Below are 19,399 nucleotides of genomic sequence, written 5' to 3' on the forward strand. Positions count from 1 at the left end.
AACACAGTGATGGTTAAGACAGGTCCCTCAAGTTTGGCTTGTATTGAAGTGTCAATTCTTTTGTTCAAAAGTGAGTTGTGGCTATTGCAGTACATTACAAACGGCATATTAACTGTTGTTTTTTATGTTTAGTTTTGTGGTTGTATTCAATCGTATTAACGTGTTCAGAGCAAAAGCGAAATGTGATCAGCATTAGCTCACTCAGGGGAGCAGCAACAACTTGAAACAGTTTAACAATAAAGAGCCTTTTCATCCAGCTGATGGAAACACATCTCATGAGTCTCAGCACTTAAAAGTTTGCATAATTTCACAACAGCAAACATGTGTTTGTAACAAGGGAAATCTGTTGAAGAGCGCTGTAGTTATAGTTAACATGATTCTAATGGTGTGTGTGTGTGTGTGTGTGTGTGTGTGTGTGTGTGTGTGTGTGTGTGTGTGTGGTGTGTGTTGTGTTTGGGACGACCCCCAGAACTCCAGCATCGACTTAATGCATCTGTCTTTCATTACCATGTTAACTGCACCCCCCACACCTCCTCTGTCTATCTCTCTTTAGCCAGAGCCCATCCTCCTCCAGTGTTAGACCGTAAAGTAGGAGAGACAGCAGGAAGAGGTGAGCGGGAGGTCACTATGGAAGAGTGTCACATCTAATTGGTAGAAGGTGATGAAGGGAGGACAGGATAGAGAAGAAAAGCAAGAGGAGCAGAAAAGGGGATAAAGCAAAGGGTGTGCTGAGGAAGAGGAGGGAGGCTACAGAGCTGAAGAGTTTTAAAAAAAAAAGGAGGAGAGGAGCACGAGAGCCGACAAAAGTAAAGAAATGGGAAATGAGTTAGGGGGGAAGAAAGGTAGACGGAAGAAGGAGGGAGGAGTGAGGGCAGAGTGGAGCTAATCATGGTTGACAGAAACTTCCGCAAGTCTGACAGGGGGAGGTCAAAGGTAACAAGATGGCTACAAACACATATACAGACACACATACTTACTACTACTCACTCCTCCAGTCACTACGTTTACATGCACGCTAATATTCCATTCATCCTGACAAACAACAATATTCTAAATATGGCATGAGTCACCAACATATTTTAATAGCTTTATTCTGAATGCATTTTCTGATTAAGTTTTACACTCATTTCTGTGCATTGTATACAAACCAAATTAAGAATAAAGCTACAGGAATTAAAAAGACTGGCTGTTTTGATACAGTGTGTGCCAGCGGTGGAAGCTTTTTTTTTTTTACATGTAAATAGAACATTAGTGTTAGTTCATTTTCATTAACTTAGTAAGAATAATTCTTTTTAGTATAAAGGCTAAAAACAAATGTTTTTCACATTTAAAGTTCATCATTGTGCTACTGCTATCCATCCATCCATCCATCCTCTGCTTCTCTGGCTCATCGTGGGGTTAACAGCCTAAGCAGAGAAGCTGAGTTCCCTCTCCAAGACCACCTCTTCCAATTCATCTGAAAGAATACCGAGGCTTTCCCAGACCAGCCCAGACATATACTAGTCCCTTCACTGAGTCCTGGGTCTGCCCCGGGTTCTCCTCCAGGGCCGAAATGGTCAAAACACCTCACCACAGAGGCGCACAAGAGGCAAAGAGGCTTCCTAAACAGACACCTGAACCACCTCAACTGGCTCTGCTTGATGTTTTTAAAATTTTCAATAGTTTTTAATTTTAGTTTATATTTTTGAATATGCACGCTACATGGAAATTATAATTTTAGTGGAATATTTTCATTGACAAGTGGCAATATTGCCTTTTTGGAATGAGGGAAAAAACCTGAATGTTTTGCCACATTTTACTACTTCTGTGAACATGCGTGACTTCACATATTTTAACAGCTCCTTTGATTTCCAAACACTTTGCATGTTATCGTCATAGACAGATCATGTGTTGTGTGTAACTTTTTACCTCTGAATGAGGCAATGTCTCTCCTGACTCCTTACGCCTCCTCCACAGCTCCTGGAACAGGACGACCAACTGGACCACTCCCCCACCACTGAAACACCTCCTCCTACGAATTCAAGTTATGGAGAGTCAAACAGAGAAATAACAAACAGGGCACTCACGTCAAAGTATTTGTCATATTATCTACAGTATATTATGACTGGCCATTAAACGACATGTGAGAATGTCAGCATGGTCTGGTCTGTCTGGTAGTATCTCAGTGATGTCTAGAGTCAAAAAGACCCTTCACGATCCGTTTAGTCTGAAGGAGCAATGGGTATCTGTAAATGCTGACACTTATCTCATATATAAATATCTACACTTTGCAAAATAAATAGTCTGAAAATAAATGGCCTAGTCTGTGCTCCAAGTCAGATGAAATAGTATTTTGTATTGATATTGTGTTGTTTTAACTGTGCTAACAGTGAAATCCTTCATCTATTTCAAGTCTGTCTGTCAGTCTACTGTGGTACATTTCTAAACTAAGAAGATCATGTCAAACTATGATTATGATGGGAAAAATCATAGGACCTTTAGGACATTGCCTCCTGTCCTACGAAAAAGTACATTTCAAAGTGTGTGCATTACAAATTAAATGTTAAATCATTTAATATCCCCGTAAGGAAATTTGATTTCTGCATTTTAGACATTCTAATACACACGGCATCTAGTATTAGCATTAGCACACAGCTCCTGACACATTAGGAACAGTAAGCTGCCACTGAAGCTGCTCTGGGACCAACTCCAAACCCTTATCAGCACCGTGGTCAGGCATACCAACAGGAGAATTAACCTGTATGTTCCTGTTGGCGGTACATGTACATGTATATGTACATGGCAGCAGAAACCAGAGGACACCCAGGTTTAGAGATTAGAATTAGGGATCTGTATCTGTATCACTGATCCACTGCAAGGTTATTATCGTTACACGAAAACTAACAAATGACGAAAAGTAGAATTGTAAAAACATTTTCGTTAACTGAAATAAATAAAAACTATAATTAAAAGAAAAAATGATAACTAACTGAAATTGTATTGTGTGCTTATAAAACTAACTAAAACGTAAAAAAAATTATGGATAAATTCCCTTAATTTTCGTCTTTGTCAATGTCAGATTGATATAAAATCGATTTATTTCCCTCAAGCAATTTTAGCTGCTGGCACCATATGATATTTAACGCTCCGTCACTTTTCATCACTTGTGGTTTCCAGTCACCTTCTGGTCCCCACTCTACCAGGAAACATGGAGACTAAAGTTGGGAGAAAGCAGCAGAGTCCTGTCTAAGGTTTTTTATTTGAATTTGACAGTGAAGAAAATAAAAGTTATAAAAAAACTAAAACTAAGCATTTAGAAAATAACGAAAAACTAATAAAAACTAGCAAACCTGCTCTAAAAACTATTTAAAAACTAACTGAATTAGAGAAAAAAAAGGCCAAACTAAATAAAACTAAACTATAATGAAAAAATCCAAAACTATTAGAACCTTGATCCACTGCCATTAAAAATACATATAAAGTAACTACCAGTGTGATGCAATACAAATTCTACATGATTTGAATCTACAGAATGCAGTGCAGAAAGAAGAATCTACAGAAAGAATATGATGTTTTGTAGTTCTATAGTCAGTTCTAGAAGAAACTAAAAAATCTGAATAGTACTTCAGATGTTTGTCTAGTACTGCAGCTCAGTACATCATTTATACTGTTCCCCTTTGATTTCTTAATGACATTTGGACATTTCACAAACTTTTTCCACAAAAACAGTCTGTGACAGAAGATCAAATAAAAGTCAGCTTGGACCTAGCCTTACACCACTCGGTCTTTTCTTTTCTGTTGCCAGTTACAAGTTTATAACTCAGCCTAAAGCTTAGTTTACTCACATGAGACATGGCTGAGAAGAAACAGTATTAGAGGAGGCATCATATCCCACTGAAGGTATAAGGTATCCACTATATTATATATATTAAAATACTTTTACCAATGCGAGATGTTTCATCCCAAGCATCAAAATTCTCATGGTCCTTTGTGGTGATGCATCAGTATGATTCATTCAAAGCTGAAATCCTTTGTGTACCTTATTTGGTTGTTTGGCATTCTGATTTCCACGGCTGTGTGACTGCAGATGGATGTTACGCTGCTCCACCCTCCCGTCACTTCTGTCCTGACAGACACACAACCAACACACAAACACATACACAGGAACATGACACACATTAATGACTCTCTCTTGAACTGGCTCAGACTGATGGACTTATCATATTGCGTACAACAAGATACCTTTTAAGCTCTGGTTAAGGCAGGGGTGTCAAACTCATTTGAGTTCAGTTCCATATTCAGCTAAATTTGATCTGCAGTGGGCCGGACCAGAAAAATAATAACAGAATAACCTATAAATAATGACAACTCCAAATTTTGTCTTTGGGTTTAGTATAAAAAACAAACAAACATTAATTATGAAAATACTTACTTTTATAAACTAACCAAAAAAAAAAGAAAAAAACTGAAATTGAAATTAAAAAAACGTAAGAAAATTTAGTGAAATTTTACAATAGTATTCCTCCACTTATCATTTGTCCATGGGCTTATGGATCAGATCTACAAAGATACTAAACACTGAGGAACAGGAAGAAAATTGTTAAAATTGTGCTTAATTTTCTTTAGACATTTCAGTTTTCTTCATATTTGTTCAGGTTATTCACATTTATTGTTACAGGATAGTTTGTAAATGTAAATATTTTCATAATTAATGTTATTTTTGCTCTAAAACAAAGAAAAAAAATTAAGTTGTTAATTCTAGATTTTTTTGGGCTTAACTGAAGATTTTTTACTTAATTGAAGATTCTTTTTGCTTAATTGAAGATTTTTTACTTAACTGAAGATTTTTTTGGCTTAATTCAGATTTTTGGCTAAATTTTGAGATTTGTTTTGGCTTAATTGAAGATTTTTGGGGGGGGCTTAATTGAAGATTTTTTTTTTTTTTTTTTTTTTTGGCTTAATTGAAGATTTTTTCCTTAATTCAAGCTAAAAATTTTTTTTGCTTAATTCAATTCAAGACTGTGGAATTTTGGCAAAAACATCCAGGGGCCGAACTGGAGCCTTTGCCGGGCTGCATTTGGCCCCCGGGCCGCATGTTTGACACCCCTGGGTTAAGGACTTCTCCATCTCTCATGTGTCTTAATGTTTGGATTTTGTCTGCTCTACTGATAACAACATGAGATGAGTCTGGACTCTAGTGTTGAACGCGCACATTAGCAGGCTATGTGCAAATAATTACGAAAATTATATTTAGACACATTTTGGGAGAAATCTGAATTGAGATACATTTAAAATGGACCAGAAATTGTGTCTTGAGGAAACCTGTACAACAGAGCTGTGAGCTGCTTCAGTCTTAGTTTGTTGATATTTTTCAGCATTATGCTACAAATACACATACACATCAAGGCTCCAAGTCCCACTTACACTGTTGTCTCAACAGGGTCCTCAACAAGCCTACACAGGTTCCTTACTATGTCAGATTACCCTCTGCTAACTTACAAGTACACACATCCACACTTTGCTGCCTTGTATTTAGATATCTGTTTGATGTGTGAGCAGGAAATGGACAGGAATAGTTGTTTTCCTTCAAAGAATCAAAATATTTCTACAATAATGATGTGCGAGGAGTCAAAAACAGACCAAGTTTATGTTTGGTGGGATGATGCACTACTGGCTCAACAAAGTTCCTTACATGAGTGTATGCAAAGATTTGCTGTAACACAGTTTGTGTATGGGTGCACATGTAAAGAGGAAGCTTACACAAGTTTTCATGTAAAATCTGAGGTTTAAGGTTAAATCAGAACACAGCTGGTGCATGGTATAGAAACTCCTATCAGTCCTCATGGATTCTTCAAACAAAGCTGAGATTTCACAATGTGGTGGCCTCATGGAAATGCATTTCAGCAGGTTAGGTGCATTGACTTTCAGTTTTAAACCCACAAATGACTACATGGGATCTGACTGTTGCTTTGGGCACAGGTAAATATAGAAACACTGAAACATAATTCTATTCTTAAAACTGACAAGCAAACTAAAATGATAATATTAATGTACTGTACTGTTTTGCTAAGTGTGGTCATACCATGCCCCCTTTGTTGTTCTTAGTCCTGGATTACACAAAAATATGGATGTGTGAAGTCCTTATACAGTGTCAGAGTGTTACTAACAGTAGAAGGTGGCTGGTAAACCCCACTTTAGAGAAGTAGACAGGAGTACCAGCACAAATCAAAGCAATGTACTCTGTGTAGATTAAGCACCAACATATACACATAAAAAAAACACAGTATCACTTCAGTTACAACAAACACACAGAACCTGTTAACCACCTGAGCCTGTTTGGTGTTTGGGGGTGATCCCCTCTACACATATCTATTCACATATCAATTCTGGGCTTTACAGCAGCTGCAGGTGTTCTGGTCAGTAGGTTAACAGATGTTGCTTTTATCATTGTGCTCTATGGGAAAAATGTATTTTGGCCACAGGGTATTTTTTTAAATATACGGACTGCTCCCAGGGGAATTGGGCATGAGTTCTCTTAATAAATCCGTGCTAAAACAGTTAGCATTTTGAATCTGGCAGTCCATTTGACTTGTATTTTTAGACTTGACTGGAGCTAAAAACCATTGTTTTTAACTGTGTTTGTATTACTAGGTAACAACAAAATCTACTTTGATTATGGTTTGGAGCGTGGTGACTCAATCTACTGCTTTTGTACAGTCTTAGCCAAAAGTTCTAAGAATGACACAAATGGAGTCTTTGCTTAAATGTGATTTGGTCATTAAATTGATTTCAAACCTATATATGTGTCTGTTCGCCAGTGTACCTCAGATGGAAACCAGGGAACAAAACAAACCTCATGTCATTCCCCAAACTTTTAGACACAAGTGTATTGAGACACTGTGTTGTTTGCATTTAGGTCTTTCCATGAAACTGGTCTTATTGGGTATGTGGTACATTACCAGCATTTTAACCCAATAAGCAAAAGAGAAATTAGACCTGTTTCCCCCAGGATGTACCTTTTGATGACCTCGGATAAACGCCAAAAAAATTATATTCTTCCTATGAGCCATCTCAAAATAATGAATTTTTATTAAACTATTGGGGCCAAAAATAGGACCAAATTTGGGACAGGAAAAACTACCTAGGTGTCAGTGCATTTAATTTGAAGATATGGTTGTAAATGGGTCTTAGAACTGCTATAAATAAAGACAACTGTGTTAAAATTGACAATCCTAGTTGTTTTTCTAATCAGACGTGGGTTTTTCATGAATCGGCAGTCTCATTCGAGGCTTTGTGCATAACCCATCATGTCCACTGGTGTTACATGCGGAACCTTCCCATTTATACACAAATAAATCAAGAGTGAATTTGCAATAGTGGTCATTTTTGTGAAACACTCTGTCTTGCATATTTACTTCAATTCACAAAATATGTACCTATGAGTAGGGGTGTGTATTGGCAAGAATCTGGCGATACAATACAAATCACAATACTAGGATCACAATACGATATATCACGATATATCATGATACTGTTGAAAAGGCTATTTTGTTTTTTTCTTTTTTTTTTAAATGATTATTTCCTTGAAGAATTGAATTACACCAGAAATATGCACAAATACTAAACACATTTTATTTGATCACGACAGGATCTAATGCTATATCACAAAATGTTCCTGTGTTCAAACTTAAATTCTGTTTTACAGACATTACAGTTTAAGATCCTGTTCAAATGTTCATATTCTATTAGTTCAGAACTAACATCAGAACAGTATTTTTGTGCATCCCAACAAAGGAACGAATATTATTTAATAAAAGAGTGCTAAATAATAATAAATAAAATATAAACAAAAATCAAAAATGAACCTCCACAGTATCTGCATTTGAATAAATACCTAAAAAATATTGATACAGCACTTTTAATATCGATACAGTATTGTGAAATGAAATATTGCAGAGCCGATATTTTCTAACACTCCTACCTATGAGAGAATAAGAAAATATTCAAAAATAGTAGCACATAAGTTTTCATGTCCTTTTTACCTTGGGTTACTTCAGAGTAATCATTGCATACAGATCCTCTGTGTACTGCTGGAATACTGATAAGACATAATTTCAGGGGAAAACTCAGATATCACTGAGTTGTCTGTGGATTTGCCTTGTGTAAGTGTGGGTATTGGGGAAAAAAAAACTGACAGAAATGAGATGGGAAGTTCATTATAGAAACCTGGTGTCTGTGTTACATGCAGATTTCTGTATGCGCACATCAAATAAAAATGTGTTTTATGTGAAAAATAGTTTCTCTTTTATCTCAGTAAATATTAAAGTAGACCCAATGCTTCCAAACTTTCTTCATTACATTAGTCTACATCTTGTTTGAATTTTTAGGCCCCTCTGTCCTTTTTTTTAGGGACCAGTTTCATAGAAGCAACAATTTATAAAATCAGTAAAAGAACTAAAACAAAAACTCAAAAGTGACTTAAATGCACAGTATTTAAATGTTACTACTGTCTATACTACTGTCTAAAAGGAAAAATGAAGATGTCCATCCTTCCATTTCATGCATTTCTACTCCTTTTTGCACACCAAGAACATTTTGGATGAAAAAGTATAGAGTGAAGGTTGCGTTTTTCTTGCTGGTAATGGCTTGTGAAAAAATATGGCTGCACACTGGTTTTCAGTAATTGTGACCATGCTTGGTTGCTTCATTTATTAAATCGTATATCTGGCTTGTGTGGCTTGTGTCCAAACGATAATTGAAAGCAGTGTCATTAAACAGTCATTACCTGTTGAAGTGAAATGAAGCGATATGTGTGGTGTGCCTTGATAGAGAAAAATTGTCAATTTCAAATAAGCAACGTTACCATGATGAATCTTAACCTTTAAATAGTGATCATTACCTCACTGTTACTATGGCACATTGTGTGTAATGTTGGGAAAATACTCCTTTGGCACTCTTGAAAAGACAATGCGGTCCTTTGCCAAAACAGCACATTAGATGTCATGCCAGTTGTTGTGAGCTCTACACAAATCTCCTTTTATACTGCTGCCATCAATTTTATGTGTAGTCAGCCTCACCCACGAAGACCAGCCTCAATCCAAAAACCCGACTAGATTTGCTATAAAATATGCTCTTTTTGTTCATTGGCAAGACTGAATGAAGTGAATGGTAAAGTCAGTGCCAACCAGGACTCGTGATGCTCGGCCCATTCATGTGCATAGAAACAAACTCGTGCATGTGGTTGAAGGTTGTTAAATGTCTGCAAACAATTCAGCTAAGAGTCAAAGATTCTCAACCATAAGCTTCCAGACCATGAAAAGGGGCTGTTCAATATCATGGTTTCTGCAGGCTTCAACAAGTGAAATTAAAGACTATTTAAGACCATTACGAATGCAATTTAAAACATGTTTCACATTCTGTTGTTGACGATCCTGTTGTGAACATAGAATATTAAGTAACTAGTATGTGACCCCTGGGGAACTACAGGCTGTAGAAGTGGGAGTTTTTATGCTGGGGAGAGCAAACTTTGGGAAAAGAGGTTAGTCCTATATTGTATAAGCCGAAGTATCCTACTATATAATGCATGTTTTGGCCCCGCCCCGTGTCCGGTGTCTGTCCGGCGCGTCTTTGTCTGTCACATGTTGCAGCATGGGAGGGCATACCGGTGCAATGCCGCTGTTGCACCACGGGAGGGCACTATTGTAAAGGTACAATGCTGCTAGCAAGGTTATTATCGTTAATGAAAAACTAACGAAATGACGAAAACTAGAATTGTAAAAACATTTTCGTTAACTGAAATAAATGAAACTGTAATTAATAGAAAAAAATGATAACTAACTGGAAACTGTATTGTGTGTTTACAAAACTAACTAAAACGTATAAAAATTCTGGATAAAATTCCCTTCGTTTTCGTCTTTGTCAGTGTAGGACTGATATGAAATCGATTTATTTCGCTCTAGGAATTTTAGCTAGCGGCACCATATGATATTAACGCTCCGTCCCTTGTGTTCACTTGTGGTTTCCAGTCGTCTTCTGGTCCCCACTCTACCTGAAACATGGAGACTAAAGTTGGGAGAAAGGAGAGTCCTGTCTGGGATTTATTTGAATATGACGACAGAGAAGAAAAGAGACGACAAAACTAAAATTAATACTAAAACTAAACTAAAACTAAGCATTTAGAAGAAAATCAAAACTAATAAAAACTAGCAAAAACTGCTCTAAAAACTAATTAAAACTAACTGAATTAGAGGGGAAAAAGCTAAAACTGAATAAAACTAAACTATAATGAAAAATACAAACTATTAGAACCTAGGCTGCTAGTTGACATAAAAATTGTTTGACGCGTCATTCTTTATAATGCAAACGGCAATTCATATATTATACGCAGGTGCGTCTGCAGAGTGAATAGTGAGCCATGGAGCGCACAAACAGGGTGGGGGGCGAATAGTTCGTAAGTTGGGGGGGGGGGTTCCATGTCGTGCGTACCTCACTATGACTACGTGCAGAAGTGAAACTGAACAGGCATTACTAATCCTCTACATCTCCTGCTGTTGTGAAGCTCATTTAACCTTTTCCCTACCTCCTGAAACTTCGCAAAACTTTGTTTTGAGGGGGCAGGACGTTTGTTTGAGGAGGCACTGCTCCCTCTAGAACTGACTCTGATACCAATATGTCTGAACTGTAGCTTGTAAATGTGGCGTTCCTGTTTTTAACTTCATTTCCCATCATGCAGCATTGCGCTTCCATGATTGTAAGGGCAATTGTATTCCAAAATGACTAATATCTCCAAAATTTTGGTCCTATCAACTTGCTGAGATATTTAATGTGTAGACAGACTATTCCTCAACTGTAGTTACTGAATTAACCAGGTAAAAATGTCTCAGTTTGTCCGAATTGTGCTGACACACACATACACAAACAGACGCTCTGAGCTCTTCCAGTATTATGATATAGATGCAAGTATTTGATAGTGGATATAAAAAATATCAACGTTTCATGTTATATGTAATCATTTATTTCTTTCATTCACAGGTCACACTCCATCATTTGGATATTTTTCCAAACACACAGATGTAGGCAACATATCTGTGTTAAAGTCACACAAACACAGAGAAGATGAATGTGACAGAAAATAGGATAAATCTGAAGAGGTGAAGATTTCCACCAGCCAAGAAAAATGAGGATAATACATGTTCCATGCATCTATTGACCTTTTTATATTTTATACATGAGCATTTCATATTGTGTTGCATGTTTAATTGGAAACTTTTGCACAGTTTCTAAATAAAACTGATAAAAAAAAAAAAAAAAAACATTTACTGAGTACGAAATTCAAATTTATCAATGTTCTTGCTTCCATGGTGACATTTGAGTTATGCTATGTATTGCAGAAAATGTGCTATATTTTTAGAATTATCATTATCTGTATTCAAATGACCCACATCAGGATAGAGATGTTGTCATTCTGCACAGTCCTACTTCTGAAAGGCTTTCTGGGTGTCTGTTAGACAGTCAAAAAGTCAGACAGATAGCCTTTTGGTGAGTCAGCAGATCAATCTGTCAACTCGCCTCCCGCTTTGGCAGTTTAGCCAAATGGTCAGTCTGTGAAGTAACTTTCCAACATAACGACAGCGATGCTTCTATCCTGAAGTCTGCAACTACAAAATGCTGAATCATTTACACCCAGAGTACAGAAAAGTCATAACAGCAAGGATTCGCAATATGTTGTCATGAAAGAAAACATCCTGATCCATCCTATATTATAAAGGAAGTGGATTCTGTCAGTGTGTCCTCAGGCATCACACAAAATCCAGAAAGAGATGACTGCTGCAGTTTGGCATACTGAGGTAGTTTTGGTCAACGAGGGACTAGAGAAAAACGGCAAGTTGATAGGACCAGTATTTTGGGAGAATATTTTGGGGAGATATTAGTACTTTGGAATACAGTGGCCTCCCAATGGCCTATCATGTTGCTATGCCCAGATTCAAATGCTGCATTTCCACTGTGTGGTACTGGCTCAACTCGGCCTTTTTGCGTTTCCAAAGGACCTGGAATCTGGTGCCCGGGTACTGTTTTTTGGTATCACCTCCGCCGAGGTTCTAAGCGATACTAAACCGTGACGTATAACACTGCAGACCACTGATTGGTCAGACAACCCGCCGTTTTAACAAAAAACAGATGCAGAAGTGGACAGTAAATATAGCCGTACATTAATCCACATGATAACAGCCCCAAACTACACCATGGTCCGGGTCGAGGAGGTTCAGTCTTTGGTGGCCACTGTAAAAATTCAGACGAGACACCATGCAACGAGCGAGTTTTCAGCAACTCTCTGAGCAGAAAACATGGAAATAACGCGCCACAATTGCTATGACATCCATGTACTGTACTGTCAGTAGTGTACTGTACTGTCAGTAGTGTACTGTACTGTCAGTAGTATCCAGTAATGGAAATGGTCTGGCAGGAATACAGATCGAGTCGAACCTAGCCGAGTTGAGCTGGTTCCACGTAGGGGAAACGCAGCAATAGAATCATCACTGAAGTGAGATACCTAGCAACAGATACATAGGGCTGCATTGCCATGGTGTCAAATTTCATGTGAAAGAAAAAGACATGCCAGCTGAGAGGTTATTCAACTGAAAATGCCAGTGGAATTTACCAAGAAAGTAAAGAAAGTAAAGAAAATGAACTGTATCGGAGGATCAACGCGCTAGTTTTTCATGATTCACTGATATAAAATAAAAAGTTGTTTTTCGGGTTACAGCTAGATATTGATGTAGGATAGATGTCGTGCAATCACACAATTTAAAGAAGCTTTCATGGCTTTTTCGCCAGTAATAAACCATTTAACTGCCTGATCTGTAAAGGAGAGAAGCTCTTATTCTAAGCACAGGAAAAAGGACACAAGTCTATGTAGAGACAATGTGAGGAATGACAGCTGTGAGATAACACATCAAAGAAACTTGAAGAACATTCGGGAGAAGTGATCAAGTAACTGTTATTGTTCTACAACTGCCAAAGACAGATATGGACGCAATATATTAGAAGAAGTGGTCAAGTTCACAAAACTGCTGGTTATAGCGACAGCCTATAAACAAAGAGAGGCTGAATGGGAGGAAGTTTATTACAGTGCAAACATGAACTGCAACAGAAACACTTTAGCCCAGGGATGAAGATGAACTCAGTTTTAAACCGCATTCATTTGACCTGTTTTGGTTTTTTTAGAGTTCTTCTTTTGTGAAGAGCATTTAAATTTAAAAACATTTACATTTTTATCTTTTTACTGCTGCTTTGCTTATTCCCTTGGGCATCAGGTATGAGTGTACAAAAGTGGTGGAAATTATACTTTTAATTTAATGTACTTTACTACAGCTTTATACATCTGCTTGCCTACAATAGTGGCTTGTATTGACACTTTTACTCCACCACAGTTGACTGACAGCTGTAGTTACTTTTAAGACAACAGTTTTCATCCCTCCTGTCCATGGAAACAACACACCATCCAAATGTGTTGATTTTTGATGTTTGTGATACAACTGAAGGACAGAGTGTCTCCTAAACTGGACTCCTTTTAGAGCTAGAAAAACTCTTAAAAATCCCTCTTGATTCAATGGAAAAAGGCATTGTCACAAAAGTGGAAATTGCTGTTCAGGAGAAGCTGATTTTTTCGAGAAACATAGTTGTCACAAGAGTGATGCTACACATGATGCATTTCTGTCCACATACTATTAAGTATTCAAATGTGCTTAAACTTCAACAATACAGATTAATGCAGCAGTAAAATTAAGCCAAAAACATCATATATAAAAGTAAATCATTAAAAGCAAAACATTTTACTGCTACATTTTGCTACAAACCCTGCATACTTTAAGCATCCAAAGCTTTCACATTTACTTATGATGGAGTGGTATTTTCAGTACTACAGTAATGTTTTTACTCAAGTAAATGAACTGGACATTTCCTTCAGTGCATCACATACACTACTACGTAACACTGTAGCTGACACATGATTAAATTTTTCATACATTTTATCAAGATGTTGTTACTACTAAGTGTGGCCAGAATACACATTCTACAACACTTGACCTTGAAATGGATAACTTTTACTTGGAATGGAGTATTTTCAAGTCTCAAATGAGTACCCAAGTAATGATCTGAATATTTCCTCTACTGCTCACTACACTTCTTAACACTGCAGCTTTCATATAACTGCAATTTTCATACATCTTAATCCTACTAATTATGACCAGAAAACACATTTTACTACTCGTCTAATTAAAATACATCACTTTTACTTGTAATGGCGTATATTCAGAATATAACAGTATTGGTTTACCCAAGTAAATGATCTGACAATTTGCTCTACTGCTCTTACACTTCTTCCAACACTGCAGCCTTCATATAAATGCACTTTTCATACGTCTTATTGTAATTCTAAGTAGGCCAAAAGAAAATATTGGCGATGGTTATATATTTCTACTGAAAAGGCATAACTTTTACTTATAAAGAGTATTTTTTGGGTCATATTAGTGCTTTTACCCAAGTAAATGATCTCAATATTTCCTCATCTGCTCATTAGACTTCTTCTTAACACTGCAGCTTTCATACAAATGCAGTTTTTCATACATCTTATCCTACTAATTATGACCAGAAAACACATTTTAACTACTTGTCTACTTAAAATTCATCACTTTTACCTGTAATGGTGTCATGTTGACAGTCCCTGAATCATCCAACATCACAACATTATTTGTGTGCGATCCCACAAAGGAACTAACATTTGTCCTCTTCAGACAGTAAAAAGTGCTTTTAGGATGATTGAAATAACAATCATTTAACAAAACAGTGTTATCAATTTAAAAATGTGTAAATACATAAAAATACTACATTTTAGTACACAAACAGAGTAAAATACCCATGAATACACATTTGAATAAATACCTAAATATACTGATACAGTACTTTTTAATATTGATACGTATCATGAAATGAAACATCACGATATATTGCGGAACCGACTATTTCTTAAACCCCTAATATTAGTGCTTTTATCCAAGTAATGATCTGAATATTTCCACTAATGCTCACTACAGTACTACTATATACATCCTATGTCATGTCATTATTTCAGCAGATTGTTAGTAAAGTATGGCCAGCATACAACTATGCAACAATAAATAGCACATACCAACACAAGAACTATACTAAGGGGTAAAAGTTGGTGTTTTAGTAGTTTCACAGAACATCACACTGTAAACACAGAACCATCCTACTAATTATGACCGGAAAACACATTTTACTACTCGTCTACTTAAAATGCATCACTTTTACTTGTAATGGTGTATATTCAGAGTATCACAGTAGTATTTTATCCTCGCAAATGACCTGACAATTTCTTCTACTGCTCACTACCCTTCTTCCCAACACGCAGCTGACATATAATGCAATCATTTTAGGCTTTTATTATGGTTAGAAGAAAATACTGCAAAACTTTGATATTTCTACTTAAAATGCATATCTTTTACTTGTAATGATTATTTTTTTGTCATATTGTGCTTTTACCCAAGAAAATCATCTGAATATTTCCTCCATTACACTACTACATAATACTGCTATATTCTAGATGTAAATGCAAGTCTTCATGCATCTTATCAAAATGTTATTGCTACGAAAAATGGCCAAAATACACATTTTTACCACTTATACTCCTACTAAAGAATGCATAGCTATTACTAGTATTTGAGTATTTTCAGTGTCATATTAGTGCTTTTATCCAAGTAAATGATCTGAATATTGTCCACTAATGCTCACTACATTACTACATATATACATCGGGCTAAAATGTCCTTCGGTGTCAAATGAGTGTCCATTGTGTCCAAACAGGTTGTCCTACAGTCCACAGAAGTGTGTGTAAAATAATGCGAATCCATTTGTGCACAGACTACTGATATTCTCTGACAGTGGAAGCTCTATTTTCATAATATTGGATTTGGAATAGCACGTGTATGTGAAAACTTTTGCTGGTGGACGGACGTGACAGTTACCCATGATGCTCTGGTCAGTCCCAGTACTTTATTAGGAATAAACTTCTAGACTTCCTGTTGCTATTTGTGCTCTTCTTCATAAATGTTGGTATGTGGGTCTAAAACAATCCCAGCTGACACAAAAAACACTAATGTTCAGTGGATGGATGTGACATGGTTGGTTGTGGATCCCATCATACTGATGCTCTGCAGCCATGTCAGCGTTTACACTAATGATCCCTGTGCAAAAACTAGGAGCACTATTATTTATTGGATAGTTAGCATCAGACTAAAGAGGAAAGAACAATCTAGAATTGTTCTTTGTGTATAAAAATGCTTCTTATTGTAAAAGTGTTGATGTAAACAGTGCTGTGTGCCATTCTTCATGTATGTATTGGTGGAACAGAAGCAGATGGATCAGCACCATACTCCAGATTGAACCTGTACAAATAAAACATGTGATATGGAGGAGAGAATCTGGGAAGAAAAACTGGGGAATCCAAAAGAAGAGAAGATTGTTTTTCAGCTCAGTTCAGTTCAAATAGAACTTGTCCATTTGTGACATGAAAATATAGCATTAATTGTGCTGAAATGGTTCATTTTGGAGCTGAAAACATAGTTCATATGAGCATCAACATGTTGAACAGAACTGAAATCCTGTCCATATTGAACAACTGTCATTTACCAACACAAAAGTTCCTTTGGATTCACTGACACTGATTTAATATGAACACAGACACAGAAGAGCTGTGAGCACATGTGAGCCGACAATATTTTTCGTACACCCCAAATATTAGTGCTTTTATCCAAGTAAATGATCTGAATATTTCCACTAATGCTCACTACATTACGACATATATACATACAGTATGTCATTATTTCAGCGGATTGTTAGTAAAGTATTGCCACAATACAACTATGCAACAATAATAGCACATACCAACAACAGAACTAGACTGAGGGGTAAAGTTGGTGTTTTAGTAGTTTCACACAGAACATCACACGTGAAACACGAACCATGTTGGGGGCAAAAAAAAAAAAAAAGTCATTAGAGTTGGCAGCTCGTTGGTGTAGAAGTGGGCAGGTGAATGTCAGGTAAGGAAAACCCTCCTGAATCAGCTGGTATAACACGATTTTTCTGTGAAAGTTGATTCTTTAATCCCTCGTATCGACTTGTGGTGGCTTTTCGCCGAGTAGAACAGTGCCCGTTCACAGTTAGCTTACTTTGTCCCGCATGAATACGGACACGGTCGGCGCCGGTTCACACACTTCGCTGTTAATTACACACTTATTAAAGGAAGGACTCGGTGAAACTAGGCCGTGTGTTCAGAAAAGTCACACCGTTTTTAAAGCCACTAGTCCCCCGTTGGAGTTAACCCTGACCCAGTAGAGCCGTCCGGCACTTTAACCCGCTAGGAGGTAACCCGGGTCAGGAGGCGGCGTTCACGCGCAGAGGTGACCGAACGGATAGTTACCTTAACGGGCCAGCTGTTGGAGAGGACCGGGAGGTGCAGGAGGAAGGAGCAGACCGGGAGAGCGAAGCCTCCGTTACCGAACATGGTTCATTCATGTCACAGACCGACGGCACTTCCCCTCCCTTACCTCCGCTCCCCTCCTCATCCTCCCCTACTGCCCTCCTGCCTCCTCCCACTCCGACCCCCTCTGATGCGGACACGCCCCCCGCTCCTACACCACGCCCACTACCCTAAAATACTCCCAGAGAAGTACTAGTACAAACTCAGTACAAATACATAGTCAAGGACAGGTACAAACTCAGTATAAGTACATAGTCAAGTACAAGTACAAAGTCAGTATAAATGCATAGTGAAGTATTAGTACAAAGTCAACAAATACATAGTCAAGTACTAGTACAAACTCAGTATAAGTACATAGTGAAGTACTAGTACAAAGTCAGTACAAATACATAGTCAAGTACAAGTACAAACTCAGTACAAATACATAGTCAAGGACAGGTACAAACTCAGTACAAATACATAGTCAAGTACAAGTACAAACTCAGTATAAGTACATAGTCAAGTACAAGTACAAAGTCAGTATAAATGCATAGTGAAGTACTAGTACAAAGTCAGTACAAATACCATAGTCAAGTACTAGGACAAACTCAGTACAAATACATAGTCAAGTACTAGTACAAACTCAGTACAAATACATAGTCAAGTACTAGTACAAACTCAGTATAAGTACAGTAGTGAAGTACTAGTACAAAGTATGAACAAAAAGCATAGTGAAGTACTAGTACAAAGTCAGTACAAAAACATAGTGAAGTACTAGTACAAAGTCAGAACAAATACATAGTCAAGTACTAGTACAAACTCAGTATAAGTACATAGTGAAGTACTACTACAAAGTCAGTACAAAAACATAGTGAAGTACTAGTACAAACTCAGTACAAAAATATAGTAAAGTACAAGTACAAAGTCAGTACAAATACATAGTCAAGTACTAGTACAAACTCAGTACAAATACATTGTCAAGTACTAGTACAAACTCAGTACAATACATAGTGAAGTACTAGTACAAAGTCAGTACAAAAACATAGTGAGGTACTAGTACAAAGTCAGAACAAAAACATAGTGAAGTACTAGTACAAACTCAGTACAAAAACATAGTGAAGTACTAGTACAAAGTCAGTACAAATACATAGTCAAGTACTAGTACAAACTCAGTATAAGTACATAGTGAAGTACTACTACAAAGTCAGTACAAAAACATAGTGAAGTACTAGTACAAACTCAGTACAAAAATATAGTAAAGTACAAGTACAAAGTCAGTACAAATACATAGTCAAGTACTAGTACAAACTCAGTACAAATACATTGTCAAGTACTAGTACAAATCAGTACAAATACATAGTCAAGTACTAGTACAAACTCAGTATAAGTACATAGTGAAGTACTACTACAAAGTCAGTACAAAAACATAGTGAACATAGTTTTTTTTTTTTTTTTTTTTTTTTTTTTTTTTTTTTTTTTTTACAGGACACCAGGGTCATGTATTGAGAAATTCAATAAGGAGATTACTAATTTATATGAAAAAAATGTGATAAGGTGATTTTGGTTTGTGGTGACTTTAACATTGATCTATTGAAATGGAATGAACATGCAAAAACAGCAGAATTTGTAAACACTATGTTTAGTTTGAGTTTTCACCCTGTAATTACAAAACCAAGTAGAATCACATTGGAAAGCGCAACATTGATTGATAATATTTTTACAAACATTATTGATGGTGAAATAACGAGTGGTCTATTTCTGACTGACATAAGTGATCATTTGCCAGTTTTTCTAGAACTGGAAATGAACAACAAATTATCTTTAACCAACTATAAGCAAAAACCTTGTTTGGTAAGAACAAAGTCACCAGAAGCAATTATGGCC

At 36.8% G+C, this 19,399-nt stretch overlaps 1 pseudogene; it reads right to left on the reverse strand.

Moving 5' to 3' along the window:
* LOC115437422 (ADAMTS-like protein 2) overlaps positions 1 to 17,560 on the reverse strand; it is a 41,086-nt pseudogene extending 23,526 nt beyond the window's left edge.
* Positions 17,561 to 19,399: the final 1,839 nt, after the last annotated feature.

Source organism: Sphaeramia orbicularis, chromosome 17 (genome assembly GCF_902148855.1).
Source record: "Sphaeramia orbicularis chromosome 17, fSphaOr1.1, whole genome shotgun sequence".
NCBI lineage: Eukaryota > Metazoa > Chordata > Actinopteri > Kurtiformes > Apogonidae > Sphaeramia > Sphaeramia orbicularis.